Genomic DNA, 17,260 nt, shown 5'->3' with positions numbered 1-17,260 from the left:
ACGACACTCTTGATCCAACGTGATAGAGTGTGAGGCATTCATGTGTTTTTGTGCATTCATTCCATGTTGATTTGTGCAATTCGGCCTCTTTGGCCATCATGCATCAAAATGCGTGATTGATGGCTCGAGAGTCAAGCACTGCACTCTTTAGAGTTCCAAACATGATAAGGGGTGTAGTTGCACAACATTACCTTGCAAATATATTGCCATGCCCTTGTTTGTCCTCTGTTGTAGCAAAAGGAGCAATCTGCAGGAAAAGATGGCCGATCGGCTATCTTCAGTGCCGATCGGCTAACAATATTTGGCCGATGAACTAAAAAGTAGTCAATGACCCTTTTTACTTGGCCAATGGCCATATCCTTTGGCCGATGGCCTCTCAGCATGTCCATTAGGTGATTCAGAAGCATCATAGAGATTTTCACAGTTTTCAGAGGTGCAGAACAAGGCAAACAGAGGCAACATGAGGCATGGCAATGGATTTCCGAGTGAAGCCAACCGAGCTTGCATGTGTCCCTCTTCTTGAGGCCATTTTAACTATTTTGTAACTTAATTAATTTGTTTAATTAGTTAAGAGTTTTGTAATAATTAATTAGCTAGAGTAGTTGATTAATTAGTTGGTTTGTATTAATTATTCGGACCCTCTGTCGAGAGGGCGAATTTTGTAATAAATGTGCGTGCGTGTGTAAATGTCATCCAACCCCACGTCTTTCTCCCTTTTACTTACCTGCTTTCAATGGTTAGTTTTAGGTCATGTTTCAATTAGCATTCTTATGCTTGCATGTTTGCATCCATTCATTTGTATTGCATGCACTGGGCTCGACGCATCATACTAACTGCATTGTATTTCAATTCCTACTTGAATACATGATTATCAAGTTGCATTTCATATGCCATTTTAGAATAGCCGAGCCTATTTCTAGTTACATTTTGCATGTGTTGCATTAGCCATCTTAACATAGCTAGGATCATGCATTGATTACTAACTAGCTATTGTTTTGGCTCGGAGTACTAGGTAAGCTTTTATGCTTTAGCATCTTGCATGAGTGTGAGTGTTAACATGACAGCATGCTTGCCATGAGGCTAACTGCTTTTGTGTTAAACTGCCTAAATGCCTGTGGGTGAAGGTTGGATTACTTGAATTGGAACAATTCATCGAAATGCGAGTTTTAAGCCCACTTGAGAGTGGCAAAATCATGTTTTCTAAGCCCACTTGAGGGTGGCAAATCCACGTCTTAGCCTACTTATGAGTAGCACCTTCAAACCATTTTCAAACAAACAAACATGAGATGTTTTGTTCCAACTTAGGCGATTTAGTCTATACTTGTGTGTTGTGCGCATCACATAGTAATTCTAGCTAATAATTGGAACAAGAATGCATGTGTTTTCAAAAACAAGATATCACGTTAATAAAGGCCGATCTTTGATCGGACAAGCGGGGGTGCTCATTGCATGACCTTCCCCTCTCGTACCCAAGTTCCCGAGCCGAGGCAACTTTGGTGATGACGGACACGTGGCCTTAGGCACGAGTCAGGGTTTCCTAAATTTTCCAAAACAAAAACATTTAGGTGGCGACTCTATATTTGGCAAAGCAGTCCATGTTTGGTACTTCTTTATAAAAATCAGTTTTCCAAAACGATTTGCCGGATTTGGACTCTTTGGCGATTTATTGGTCTTGCATTGTACTTTGCGAGATTAGATTCAGAACCGTGACATTTGAGTCTGAACTGTAGTATGCTAATGAACAAAACAGATTTCGCGCCATTCACACGCGGAGCTGGGACGTTCGGGCACGTCTACACCACGTTTTCTTCACAACATAGATTTCCTTAAAAGCGTGGTTTGTAATCACGTTTTCTTAATTAAAAGCGTGCTTTGCAACAACGTTTTTATGATCTTACAAATTTACCACGCCTGGGGCAGAAATATTGTGAAAGCGTGGTTTCAAATAACGTTTCAGTTTATTTTGGGAATTCCGCCCAAACTAGGCCTAGTTTGAGAAATAGGTTACTATTTTAGCTTATTTTGGGAAAAGCCCCTTGCAAATGTTTTTTTTTAAAATAAATAATTTTTCTCAGAACACAAAATATTTCTTACAGAAAAACAAACTTAACTGTCGTTTTTTTCCCTAGTCTCACTTTTTAAAGCTACAAATAACAATAAGCCTCTCTCTCTCTCTCTCTCTCTCTCTCTCTCTCTTCTTTAGAACTACTGATCACCATATTCAAGAAAGAAGAATCAAGAAGAATGTCTCAAAGAAGAGACATATATAAAGTTTTTGATGATGAAGAAGAAGAATGGGAAAAGATGGAGGAGGAGGTGGAGGACTTAATTCCTAAAGCCAGAAGATCCATTCCTTTCGACATAAAACCAGACCATTTCTCTTCTCTGCCTCCTCTGTGCCCTCCAACTTCTACTCGTCCTGCTGTAACTACTTCTATGGAGACTGCTACTGATAAACAAAGGAAAAAGATCAACGAAGAAGAAGAAGAAGAAGAAGAAGAAGAAAAAGAAAAAGAAAAACAAGTCTCCAAAGAAGGAAATCCATCTTCTTCAAGTTCAACTCCATTGGAGGAGACTTCTACTGAAACAGAGGGGTCTGGCAAGACGACCGTGAAGCCTTTCGGCAAAGGAAATGTAGTTGATCTACCCTTCAAGAAACTGACTATTCATGATGATGTTGATATTATCTCAGAATCAAAACCTGGGCAACTACTTGTTCTTCATCGAGATACTAATTAGTCTTAGGGTTTTCTTTCTTGAATTTGTTGAATCTCTTCTCTGTCTCTGTATCTACATACCAATGCATGTTTATATATGCACATATGAAACATTTACTGCTAATTTTTGCTTGCATACAAAGAAGAATAACGAAAATTAATTATCACTTATGAATATTGTGGATTTTTTCGTTCCAATTCCTTTCCCTTTTCTAGGCAACCAAACAGAGACCCAGGGTTTTCACCTTTGTGATATTTGTTTTACCATCTTTTACACCCATTTCAATGATAAAGATTTACATATAAATTAATTTGTTGGTTATCATATAAGAAAATTGTGGGGTTTTTTTTAGTAGTAGTCTAGTAGATATATATATATATATATATATATATTTATATATGCATACACAGGTACATTCGAAATGTGCTACACTTTTGTTTGCCTCTCAAGAAGATGAACAAAACATGGAATCGTATCATTAGATGAAAGATTATATATCTTTTTTATTCTTTCTTTTTCTCAACAACAAAATAGAGTAACAATCATGATGAAGAAGACTTAATCATTAATTGGGTAGTTGAACTTGGAGTTAAACTATCTCGTAATACAGAATTGACTTCATTGCTTTTATTCTTCCCCATTGCTGAGAATCATCCAAGAGGGAAATTTTTTTCTTCGAGGTTGAGTTAACTCATAGCGATGTTGAAGGCGGAAGACTCTCCATTCCTACAGCTAGAGTAATACTACATTTCCCTCCTATGGCGACCGTTAGGCCAAATTACGAGCAGGAGATAACAATTTCCGATTCTGACACTAACGGTGAAGATTGGAAAATGCTACTCATCTACAATCGCATAGAACACACCCTCGAGATCACAAGAGGGTGGCTAGGGTTTGTTGATTGGCATAGCTTGTGAGCTACCGATGCGGTTCACTTCTACAGGCCTTCTTTCCCGCGTTTGCACAACAGGCATTTCTCGATAAAATTTGTCAAAAACGAGGAATCTGAGATCGAATTCATTCACGAATTCAAGCAGGAAAATTTCTTGTTTCAGCTGCAATTGACCTCTAGAGACATTAGAAATGGTGTGCTCTTCGTTCTCGAGCAAGAAGTGAGAAATCATTTCCCTACAGTTAATATCCCTGCTGGAACTAGTAAGATTGAGAGAATGACATTTACTGATACTCAAAACATGGATTGGGGCATGAAAATCCATTTCGATGGGACGCGTCCTGCGGAGGGGGACCTTCGCTGCTACAGTTCGGACTCGCGATTTTTTGTTGTCGCGGTTCTTAATCTGAACCAAAGAGTCCAAATCTGGCAAATCGTTTTGAGAAACAGATTTTTGAAAAAGTAGTGCCAAACATGGACTGCTTTGCCAGATACAGAGTCGCCACCTAAATATTTTTAAAATGGGGAAATTTAGGAAACCCTGACTCGGTGCCGAAGGCCACATGTCCGTCATCACCGGAGTTGTCTCGGCTCGGGAGCTTGGGTACGATCGGGGAAGGTCAGCTATGAGCACCCCCTTTCGCCCGGTCCGAAGACCGGCCTCTACTAACCATGATATCCGATTTTGAAAACGTTATGTGTTCTTATTCCAATTATTAGCCTAGAATTACTATGTTATGCGCACAGCAAACAAGTATAGACTAGATTGCCTAATTTGGAAAGAAACATTGCATATCCGTTTGTTTTGAGAATGCTTTGGAATTTGCTACTCGCAAGTAGGCTAAAACACGGATTTCAATGAGTTTTTCCAACTCAAACAATCCAACCTTCACCCACAGGCATTTTAAACAATTTATCATATAAGCATTTAGCCGCATGGCAAGCATACTGTCATGGCAACATTCACACGCATGTGGGATGCTAAAGCATAAATACTTAGATCGTACTTCGTGCCAAAACAGTAAACTAGTTAGCAAACATGCGTGTCCTAGTTCATGTTAAATTGCCTAATGCAACACATACAAGATGCAATTAGATAGGCTCGGCTAACCTAAGCATGGCATATGAAATGCGGTCAACTACCACATATTCAATTTGCGAATTGAAGTACAAATGCAGCTAGCGTGATGTACCGAGCCTAATGCATGCAATACAAATGGATGGATGCACGCATGCATAGCATAAGGTATGCTAAATTAAACGTGCCCTAATCTACCATCATAAGCAGGTAAATAAAAGGGAAGAAAGAAGTGAGGTTGGAAGACATACACACCACCCACACGCACTTATTACAGATTTGCCCTCACTCGGAGGGACCAAATAAATATTACAAATAATTAACTACGCAAGCTAATTAAATATTACAAACTGCCTAATCAACTAAGCAAAATAGCTTAAGCTAAGAAAACAGGAAATACGCCTCGGGAAACGCGCCGCCATGCATAGGCTGCCTCTGTTTTCCTTCCTTCACTCCTCTGGAGGCTGTCAAAACCTCAGGACTGCATCCCTGGACACTGGGGAGTGTCACCGGCTGAGTGGAATTACCACCGGCAGTGGTGTGTGGCCATCGGCACAAAATGAAGCTGTCGGCAGAGAAATTGTTGCCGGTCGGCACCTTACACTGCCGGTCGGCAGTGTGTTCCTGCAGAATCTGCAAATGACAGCAACAGAGGGCAAGGCAAAGCATGGCAGCACAATTCAAGGCATATATGCACCAACCATGTCCCTTATCATGATAATGACTCAAAGGGGCATGTGCCTCGATTCTCGGACCACCAATCATGCATTTCCATGCATGATGGCCCAAAGAACCAAGTATGCAACTTTGATTTCAAATGCAATGCAAACCAATCAAACCATACAAGGCCCAATTCCTATCATCAAGTCAAGGAACAAGGCATGCATGCAAGATGCAATGCAACCTAAGCATACAAGCTAAGGATGCAACATGGCATGGGGGCAAGCTTATGCAAGCATACAAGCATACCTATGTGTAGACGGCGCCCGCGTGGGGCCTCGTGCTACAGTTCGGACTCGATTTGTGTCACGGTTCTAAATCTGAACCAAAGAGTCCAAATCTGGCAAATCGTTTTGAGAAACAGATTTTTTGAAAAAGTAGTGCCAAACATGGACTGCTTTGCCAGATACAGAGTCGCCACCTAAATATTTTTAAAATGGGGAAATTTAGGAAACCCTGACTCGGTGCCGAAGGCCACATGTCCGTCATCACCGGAGTTGTCTCGGCTCGGGAGCTTGGGTACGATCGGGGAAGGTCAGCTATGAGCACCCCCTTTCGCCCGGTCCGAAGACCGGCCTCTACTAACCGTGATATCCGTTTTTGAAAACTTTACGTGTTCTTATTCCGATTATCAGCCTAGAATTACTATGTTATGCACACAGCAAACAAGTATAGACTAGATTGCCTAATTTGGAAATAAACATTGCATATCCGTTTGGTTTGAAAATGCTTTGGAATTTGCTACTCGCAAGTGGGCTAAAATACGGATTTCAACGAGTTTTTCCAACTCAAACAACCCAACCTTCACCCACAGGCATTCAAAGCAGTTTAACACATAAGCATCTAGCCACATGTTAAGCATGTTGTTATGGCAACATTCACACTCATGCGATATGCTAAAGCAGAAATACTTACATAGTACTCCGTGCCAAAACAAAGAACTTGTTAGCAAACATGCATGATCCAAGTCCATGTGAAGTGCCTAATGCATCACATACAAAATGTTGCTAGAATAGGCTCGGCTATCCTAAACATGTCATGTGAAAATGCACAATTATCACGTATTCAGTTTGAAAATTGAAGTATTGATGCAATTAGCGTGATGTGCCGAGCCTAATGCATGTAATACAAATGCATGGATGCACACATGCATAGCATAAGGTATGCTAAATTAGACGTGACCTAATACTAACCATCAAAGCAGGTAAGTAAAAGGGAAGAAAGAAGTGGGGATTGGAAGACATTCACACACCCACACACACTTATTACAGATTTGCCCTCGCTCGGAGGGACCAAATAAATATTACAAATTAATTAACTACGCAAGCTAATTAAATATTACAAATTAACTAATTTAATTAACAAATTAAATTAAATTAATTAAAGCAGGAAAACGCCTCGGGAAACGCGCCACCATGCACAAGCTGCCTCTGTTTTCCTTCCTTTCCTCCTCTGGAGGCTGTCAAAGCCTCAGGACTGTATCCTTGGACAGAGGGGATCATCACCGGCTGAATGAAACTTCCGCCGGCAGTGTAGTATGGCCATCGGCACAAAATAGGGTCTGTCGGCAGAGAAAATTGTGCCGGTCGGCACATTACACTGCCGATCGGCAGAGTATTCCTGCAGAACCTGCAACTCACAGCAACAAAGGGCAAAACAAGGCATGGCAGCATATTTCAAGGTATGTATGCATCAACCATGTCTCTTATCATTGTGATGACTCAAGGGGACATGTGCCTCGGTTCTCGGACCACCAATCACGCATTTCCATGCATGATGGCCCAAAGAACCAAGTATGCAACTTTGGTTTCAAATGCAATGCACACCAATCAAACAAATTAGGCCCAATTCCTATCACCAATTCAAGGAACAAGGCATGCATGCAAGATGCAATGCAACCTAGGCATACAAGCTAAGGATGCAACATGGCATGGCAAGGCACTTATGCAAGCATACAAGCATGCATATGGCAATGCAAATGGATGCAAAGATGGACTTAAACATGAATTAGGCGACTCTAAAATAGGCCTAAAACAGTAGCCAAAAGTGCTAAAGAGTGAGAGCTAAATGGCATGCACACACACATGCTCATAAGGACCAACACTTAAGCATGAATCAAACAACATTCAAGCACACTTGAAAGAAGGAAACATGGACAAATTAGCATGCAACATGAGCCTTAAAATCATGTTATAAAATGATGCCAAATCAAATTATAAATCAAGTCAAGCATGCAATAAAAAGTCCAAGTGTTCAAGGCAAGTCGATAAGGCATTGAACTACACTTATCATGACCAAACATGGCATGCATTAAACAACTAAAAACAGATTTTTAGCATGTTAAAACAAGGCCAAAGGACTCCTTAGATGGCATCTAAGTGGCCCAAATTCAAAGGCATGCAAAGGCACCAAAACATGGAACATTGCAAAACATGCTTTCAAAGCATTAAAGAGGCATGCGAGGCAATCAAACAAGCATGGAAATGGGACTGAAATGACATGTAGAATGATCCCAAATCACCAAAACAATGCAAAGATGGCATGCTACACATGCATATATTCAAGCCCAACAAGCCCAAATACAAAGGAGCTATATAATGCATGCAAAGATCAACCCAAACGACTATGGACAGAGCTAAAGCATGGCAAAATAAGCACATAAACTTCACAAATGCAAGCCTAAAACATGCTCCAACAAAGGCTAACAACCTAGAACATGTTAAGGCACAAATAAGGCATTACATGGCAACTATGCTAAACATGCATAAGGTTCCAAAACCAAATTGAAATCATGTTATATCATGGATATATAAGCATGAAAAACAAACCAAACATGCTCAACACACACTCAAGCATAGGCTTCTTTAAGAGGCCAAAATGTGCCCTTTTCAAGGACAACAAGGAGAGGGGGTGGCCCTCTCCTTCTTGGGACTTCAAAGCATCATCTTCACCACTGAAATCCCTCAAGATTTCAGTGGTGAAGAGACCTCAACACCAAAATCCCGGAGCTAGCACAAAATGGCTCAAAATGAGGCCTTTTGAGGCCTAAGGGTGGTCAACACCTCTCAAACAACAAAACACTCTTAATAAACAACAAAGAGGGCTTAAAAACAGAACTTTTTTATGTTATACAACAAGCACAAAAACAGCTCTAAGGTAGGTATAAAATCAAAGCAAAAATAGGGGAAAAAGGGACTAGTTTCTTACCCTTGATGCCTTCTTCAACAAAGATGCTCCAATGGCCTCCTTGAGCTTGGATCCAAGACAAAAACTCCAAAACACACTCTTTAGAACCTCAGCTCCTAGAGGAAGGTGAAACACTAGGTGTTTGTGTGCAATAGTAAGGCACAAAACACCTAGTGTGCAAAATGAGAAGGAAAGAGAGATAGGTGAGTGTATCTAACCCTAACCCTAGAAAACCAGAGCTCTCCTCTGTCTTCTCTCTCTCTAAAATGTCTAAAACCTCTCCTCCTTGCCTTAGAGAGGGCTCCTCTCTATAAGCCTCTTGTAAAGCTTACAAGACAAGCTTTGCAAGAGGGAGATCCCTCCATACACGTGTATGGAGGGGAGCAAAAGTTATACAGCTGTCCAAAAATATCTGCAAAAGCAGATGAACAGCAATCGGCCGGCAAAAAATGCCATCTTGGCCAAACAAAGTGCCGACCGGCACAAAAAAGTGCTGACCGGCAACAAATAGTGCCGACCGGCAAACTAAATTGCCGGTGACAGCAAAAACCAGCCGGTGGCATCTAGCCACTGCCGGTGATGGGTGGGGATGGTCTACAAGCCCCAACCTGCCTCTCAAAGGCAAGATGCAAGTGTTTGGTGCAAAACCAGACACTAAACGGTCGAGTTCGGGGATCCTGAGGCGGGGCGCGCGAGCCGAGACCTCCGGGAACTCCAAACGAACACAAACATGGATAATCACCGAGTGTTCAAACGGTGACGTCCAAGTCTTGAGGACGGTCAAAAATGGGGTGTCTACAGTTGCCCCTCTTTGACAGAACTCGAAAGTCATAACAATGACGGGAGTGAATGTCAAAGCCCAGAGACGACCCATTTTTGACAAGGCCGAAGACTCAGACAAACATGCAAGACAAACAAGGTATGCGCCCGGAGGCAGGGGCAAAATGCAAGACAATGCACAGAGCCGAGCATAACTTATGATCATGCAAAGAAAGCTGTAATGAAGCAAACATGCGACAATTTTAAGCTAGCATACCAAACTACACTACAATGCAGAAAGGATGTAAGAGAATTATGGAATTCTCAATACGTCTCACTCGGGAGATACAATACCTGTGCGGCTCGTCTGGTTGCACCAGCTTCAAATGAACCGTACATACAATATCGTGCCTGCAAAGAAAACAAACTTAACAGGTACAATATGGTTAGCAACATGCATGACAATGCAAAATGGATGCAAAAATGATATGCGATATATACAAAACAATGTATAAACAATGCAAATGAAGATGCAATGTAATTGAAACAATGAAAGCTATATGCAAAGCAATTGAATCGTGATCCAATCACGAGCGGTTCGAAACCACATCTATGTCAAATAGATTGATGGAGATAACAAGTCTGTCTACCATAGAACGGTCAACTGAACTATGAGTATTGTAGACAGACGCAAGAACAAGTATTGGGTGGAATTGACATAAGTGGGGAAACAACCCGCTGGAGAAAGGACTACGATCCTAATGCCGGATGCAAAAATTAGACTACAATGTAATGGATAGATATGGCACGCAGGCCAAACCAAATCTTGCCTAGGAAAGGCATGCATACATACAAGCCATGTGTAACACAGAAAAGGTGCCGCAACCCTCAACCAACATATCAACGTGGAATCGGCGCGATACACATACAGAACTGTGTTTTAACTTGAAAAGTAAGGGCACATACCGGACCAAGCTCAACCTGGAAAGGCGCAAGCCAAAGGCGGAAGGTGATGCAATGAATGCATGCAATCTACAATGCAATATCTACAAATATGCAATGGAATGGATATGGATACAATGGATATGGCACGCAAGCCAAACCAAATCTTGCCTAGGAAAGGCATGCACACGTACGAGCCATGTGTAACACAGAAAAGGTGCCGCAACCCTGAACCAACATATCAACGTGGAATCGGCGCGATACACATACAGAACTGTGTTTTAACATGAAAAGTAAGGGCACATACCGGACCAAGCTCAACCTGGAAAGGCGCAAGCCATAGGCGGAAGGTGATGCAATGAATGCATGCAAACTACAATGCAAATGCATGACAATGCACTATGATGCAATGACTATGATTGCAACTTTCCCTATCTTACCAACAGGGTGATATACTAGGTTGGTTCAGTATCCAGAACTGAGGCGTAGACATGCCGCCTCAACCTATGGGGCTTCCATACAGATTTCAAGCCGAGGGTAAACCCCTGGGTATTTAAACCAGACTTTAGTCTCGGAACTCCCGAACCTTTGCGTTCTAGGCATAAGCCGTTCGAACTCTAGTTTCCACCGTCCCAGTTGGTCTTCTAGGAACTCATCGCAAGCACAGGCAGGTGGCTTTACCAGACCACCGAAAAGTCGTTCGGGCACGACAAACACCGAAGGAATTGCACCTTCAGAGGATTTAAGGTCTCCTAGACCGGAATGCAAAATGTATGCATAACAATGCATGTTTTTTTGTTTGTTTTTTTTTGAAATGCAAATGATGCAAGTGAAATGCATGTTGCATGGAATGCGCGACTACACGCGGCTTAAGATATGTACAAAGCAATAGTGTGCACACCAATGCAATAAAGGTTTTGCACCTTCCAAGGATTTAAGGTCTCCTAGACCGTACGTGTTTAAGGTCTCGCCAGACCGTGCGTGTTTAAGGTCTCGCCAGACCATGGGGGTATTTACAAGACGCGTGACAATGCGCTGAAGGTTTCACACCTCCAAAGGATTTAAGGTCTCCTAGACCGTGCGTGTTTAAGGTCTCGCCAGACCGTGCGTGTTTAAGGTCTCGCCAGACCGCGCGCGTTTAAGGTCTCGCCAGACCACGCGTTTTTAAGGTCTCGCCAGACCACGCGTGTTTAAGGTCTCGCCAGACCACGCGTTTTTAAGGTCTCGCCAGACCACGCGTGTTTAAGGTCTCGCCAGACCACGCGTGTTTAAGGTCTCGCCAGACCATGCGTGTTTAAGGTCTCGCCAGACCACGCGTGTTTTTAAGGTCTCGCCAGACCACGCGTGTTTAAGGTCTCGCCAGACCACGCGTGTTTAAGGTCTCGCCAGACCATGCGTGTTTAAGGTCTCGCCAGACCACGCGTGTTTAAGGTCTCGCCAGACCACGCGTGTTTAAGGTCTCGCCAGACCACGGGGGTATTGCACGACGGCATGATGCGCAAAATAGCGCAATGCGTTAGGCAACGCGAGTGCACAAGACAGTGCGATGAAATGCATGCAAAATGCAATGAGATGCGCAAAACAGCGCGAACAATTTTGAAATGCACAAAACAGTGCGATGCGCAGAACAGCGCGAGGTTTGAAATGCACAAAACAGTGCAATGCGCAGAACAGCGCGAGGTTTGAAATGCACAAAACAGTGCAATGCGCAGAACAGCGCGAGGTTTGAAATGCACAAAACAGTGCAATGCGCAGAACAGCGCGAGGTTTGAAATGCACAAAATAGTGCAATGCGCAGAACAGCGGGAACAAAACAATGCACAAAACAGTGCGATGCGCAGAACAGCACGAGGTTTGAAATGCACAAAACAGTGCAATGCGCAGAACATCGCGAACAATACAATGCACAAAACAGTGCGATGCCAAGTGTGACGTGCATGCCACACGGAGTGTAAATGGGCTTAAATGCGCAACAACGCACGTATTCCGGAATGCATGACAATGCATGGAATGGAAATGCAATGATGCATGAGAAATGTGCACGACAATGCAAAGGGGTGCGTGTTGCAACGCATGTAACACGTGCATAACAATGTAAATGTGTGGCGCGTGACAGCGCGATGTAATGCACCGAAGTAGTGTGATGAACTTGTGCAACACACATGGGGCAACTTTTGAATTTAAAAGGATACAAAAAGGATACACCTTGCATGAATTCGAGTGCCACGCACTGGAGACACGGCCCGAAGTCAAAACGGAGGCCGATTGAACATCGGAGATGCACTTTCTTGCACTTTCTTGAGCTATGAGGACCACAAACTTCTCAAATGGCCTAACCAAGGCTGTGGGAACCCCACCGGCAGTAAGGGGAGGCCACCGGCTGGCCATCGGCATAAAAACAATTCTATCGGCACAAAAAAGTGCCGGCCGGCACAAAACATTGCCTACCGGCAAACAGTTGCTGGTGCGGGACAGTTTTGTCTTTTCACTTCGGGCATTATAAAATAGGGCTTCAAGCCCTATTTTCTCATTCCTCTCACGCCGAAATCCTTTCCTCTCTCTCTCTAGAGTGCTGCTCTCTCATTTTTCGTCCATTTCTTCGCGTTCTACGCCCGTTTCGTCGTCGGATTCGCGATCCTCTTCGCGTTTCGGACATTTTCCACCGATCACATTCTCGTTTCGGTGCCTCGTTCGGCGTTCTCGCCTTTTCGGGGTTTGTTCCCCTCACTTTCCTCTTCATTTCCGTGCCTTTTCACATTCCGGCCTTCCCGGCCATTTCCGACCCTCTCGGGAGTTGACTTTTTAGTTGACTCTTCACATTCGGGCTCGGTTTTCCTTTTCCGGCCATTTTCACACCATTCTCTACAGGGCGGACGACATTCCACGTGGTGGGACTCCCTCGGACCACGAGATGGATCCCGGGGTCGAGCTCTTACCACTGAGCGAGCGCCCGTTCGACCCGGCGACCTACCGGCCGGCGATTCACGTTCTGCCCTCAGACGGCCTGCGTCAGTTCCGGAGTTTCGAGAGGTACGCGGCCCCTGAGCTACTGCTACGCGAGCCTACCTCCCACCTTTCATTCGGCACTCCCGAGGTAACTCTTCATCTTCTGCTTTATTTTCTGCAATGTAGGATACAAAACTGCCATAGTTAGCTGTATTCTTTAATTGCTGAAATCTGATATGCCGTAGACCGTAGTTGACTGTAAACATACATACAACTGATATCTGCTTGAGACTGACACATGCACACACATTGCACTAGCCCTGAATTACTCAAACACACGGCACACACTGCATTCTACTTCACATACACTGGTACCCAGTATTTGTCTGAATCTGTCAAATTTGCACACATGCTATATCTGTTCTGAAACACCCAAACACGCTGACACAGCACGCGTATTTTACTGTAAGCACACCGGCACCCGGTATTTGCCTGAATCTGACAAACTTGCATACATGCCATATCTGTCTTTTCAAAACTGCATTTTGAATGTTGTCTTGCCATTGTCATTTTCTGTTTGCAGGAGGGTTCCCATACCATTCGCGGGTATGGGAATACTGGTGCGCGGGAGTGGTATGACGAGCTCCCTGATGCGGTCCAGCGCATCGTGGACCGAGCGGGCTTCGGCACCTTCTGCCGAGGGCTCTCTAGGCTCTCTACATGCAGACCTCTCCTTGCTGCTTTGGCGGAGAGGTGGTGGGACACCACCGATTCTTTCCATTTTTCTGCTGCGGGGGATATGACGATGACCCCTTATGACTTCTCGATGCTCACAGGCATCGGGGTAGGGGGTGATCCGATCCCCTTCGACACCGACATGGATGAGTGGACCACCGCTCAGGTCCATCTACTGGGGGAGGCGCCACCGCTAGCTCGTCCAGGCTTCGTCCGATATTCCTGGTTCGAGGCACAGTTCAGGGTCCAGCCCGTTTTGGAGGAGGTGCAGATGACTCCGGAGGATGAGGAGAGGTGTGCCCGCGGCTTCCTCATGTTCCTGTTCGGGACTACTATCTTCGCCGACCGGGCGAACACCGTGCCTCTCTGCCTTCTCAGCGCACTGGTGGACGTCCGAGACATCTTGCACTACGACTGGGGCGGCGCTGCTCTGGCCACCCTGTACGGCTATATGAGCTCGGCTTCTCGCGGCAGCGGCCAGCTGCTCGGAGGTTACTGGCGGGCTTGGGAGGTACATTTCTTCTCCGCTTTTCATTTCTGTCTCGTACTTTCTGTACTCTGTACACTGCACACACTGTAGTCTGCTTTACACTTACTGTATACTGCTCACACTGTACACAATACACGGCTCAACACACGGCTCTGCCATTTCTGCTTCATTCTGTATATCCTGCTTTATCTGATGGTCATACTGACATCTGTTTTGCAGTTGTGGGTTTACGCCTACTTCCCTAGGCTTGCACCTGTGCCAGTTGCGGAGCCTCCTCCGGCTGTTCCCTTCTCGAGTCGCTTTGACGGGAGATGCACCCGGCGACCACGGGAGACATTCGGCTTCTTCCGCCGATATTTCGACACCATCACCCCGGCCGAGGTATGTTTTACTTTCAGTTCGTTTAGCTTCGCTCTCCCACTGCATGTTTCAATAACAGTAGATAACAAACTGTCTGTTACTTTCAGATCACATGGCGGCCATGGGCTTCCTTGCCGTCGGCGATGCGGGGTCGGTTCCCTGGTGCTGAGGAGACCTCGCGTTTCCAGATCTTGCTAGAGGGCCCGGTCTGTCGGGCTTGGTACTTGGGGGAGCGTTTTCTACGCCAGACCCGCGGGTTACCTGAGCAGATAGTCCCGGCTCACCCTCCTGCAGAGATGAGGGAGACCGAGGGGCTGACCCCTGAGCAGCTGGATGATTACTCCATCGGCTGGGAGGAGGCTGGCTTCCGAGGCACCGGCGACTATCAGGAGTACGTGCGGACGTACCTGATGCGACCTTTGAGCGGCCGTCGAGCAGAGGGGGCCAGGCCTGTAGCATCGGCGGCTGGGGCCGGAGCGGGAGTAGGGGCCGGATCTTCGAGGAGGGCCCGGGTCCGTGGCAGGGGCGGAGTGCGGGGTGGACGAGGAGCTGGGTGGCCTGCCCTGCCCGCTGTACTGACTTTCCAGGGGCAGGGTGGGGCGACCTATCAGATCCCCTTCGCCCCTCCACCGGCTGGGCATGAGTTCACTGACATCCCCGACCTTCCGCCGGTATGTATCACTGCACTTCGTACAGTCATTTCATTTCAGTTTACTTGATATTCCACAGAATATTGATGCATCTGATACCTTTGCAGGCTTCTTCTGAGTACACCCGTCAGTCGTTGGCGATGAATGCCTCGATGATGGGGATGCTCCAGCGGACATTTGACCTTTTGTCTGTCTACAGCATACCGGTATGTCCTTCTGACACTGGCCTCAAACCATTCATACACTGCTTTACATAATCTGATGCACGGCACAACACCCGATACACTGATCTCACAGTATCTGAACACTGCATACACTGCATTCTGCACTAAACTCTGTACTGACAAACTGCTCACGGCATTCATACACTGTAGTCACACACTGCATTCTGCACTGATAAACTGCTCACGGCATACTGATGCATTTCCCTTTCGTGTACTTTTCAGCCTCCTTTTCAGATTCCCATGGCGGGAGGTGCTCCAGCTAGACCTGCTGTCCCTACTTGGGGGAGAGATGAGGAGGGCAGGATATTTCCCCGCACTAGGGGTGGGCGTACTCACGTCGGGAGCAGTTCGCGAGCTCCAGCCCCGGACGATGATGACGACGAGGAGTCAGAGGCGGAGGCAGGGTCATCGGAGGAGGAGACCGAAGACGGCTCTAGCTCGGGCTCTGACGACGACGCTGATGATGCTCCTGGACCTTCGTCCAGGAAGAGGACCAGGACGGACTGACAGCCCTTCGGAGCGCTTGACATAGATGCAGATTTTTGCTATCTTTTCTTTCTTTCTTTGTACTTTTCTTTTTGGTTGGTAGATAGATTACCTTGTACTGCCGCAGGCAGATTTTTGCTTCCAAAACTTGTACATTTGAAAAAGATAATGAAATGAAACGAAACGAACTTTTTATCTGAAAAAGTGTTTACATTTACACATTTCATGCATTGCATCGCATCTCATCATGTTACACCTCAATGTAAATGGAATTGATTGGTTGTCTGAAAATTGAACACTTGCACTGTAATAATCAGATAACTTAAACAGCCAACAACCAAAACAACCCAAGCAACCCACTGCCTGATTCTTGAACACACGGCCCTTACTCTGTTGGGGATTGATCTGCATACAGACCATAACACAGCATTCGATTCATTCTGCACACGGCGAATTCTCAAACAAACAGCCCAGTCTAACAGGACGGACCTCAAAGATGGAACCGGTTGGAGTCGAACACGCGTTCAAATGTAGAGAATGGCACAGCATCCTGAGCATAAATGATTTTAGAAATCAAATGAGGGTTTTTTCAAACCGGGATATCGAGCCTACAGCTGAACACAGCGGGGAGGACTCAAATATAGGTGCACGACCTAAACACAACGAGACACGCTCGGAAAAGACCTAAGACAAAGGTTGAGGTAAACAAAACCAAAGACACGACATACAGACGCATTAGCGAAGATGGGAGACCTCAGATCACGAGGAGCCAGTTTCTCTGGGTATTATTTCCCACCCTTTCTCATTTGTGATCCTCACATCACTCGACTCTCAAGCTCGGATTTTCTCTCGAAACCCTTTTCCTTGCTTTTCTCTCAACTTACACCTCTCTATTCTTCAATCTCTCATTTTTTCATCCCTCCCCGGGGTGATTGATGGAAAGGTGTGGGTTCACTCCCGATGCCGTTAGCTCATGGCCATTTCTTCTGACGGGCAGAGTGCTCTTCCGGCAAGTACGTCGATGACGGGGGAAAGACAGAACGCCTGGCTCGACTGTGCCCCTAGTTCATCATT

This window comes from Camellia sinensis, chromosome 14, assembly GCF_055761805.1.
Source record: "Camellia sinensis isolate YWXY chromosome 14, ASM5576180v1, whole genome shotgun sequence".
Taxonomy (NCBI): domain Eukaryota; kingdom Viridiplantae; phylum Streptophyta; class Magnoliopsida; order Ericales; family Theaceae; genus Camellia; species Camellia sinensis.
This window is presented reverse-complemented; position numbering follows the sequence as displayed.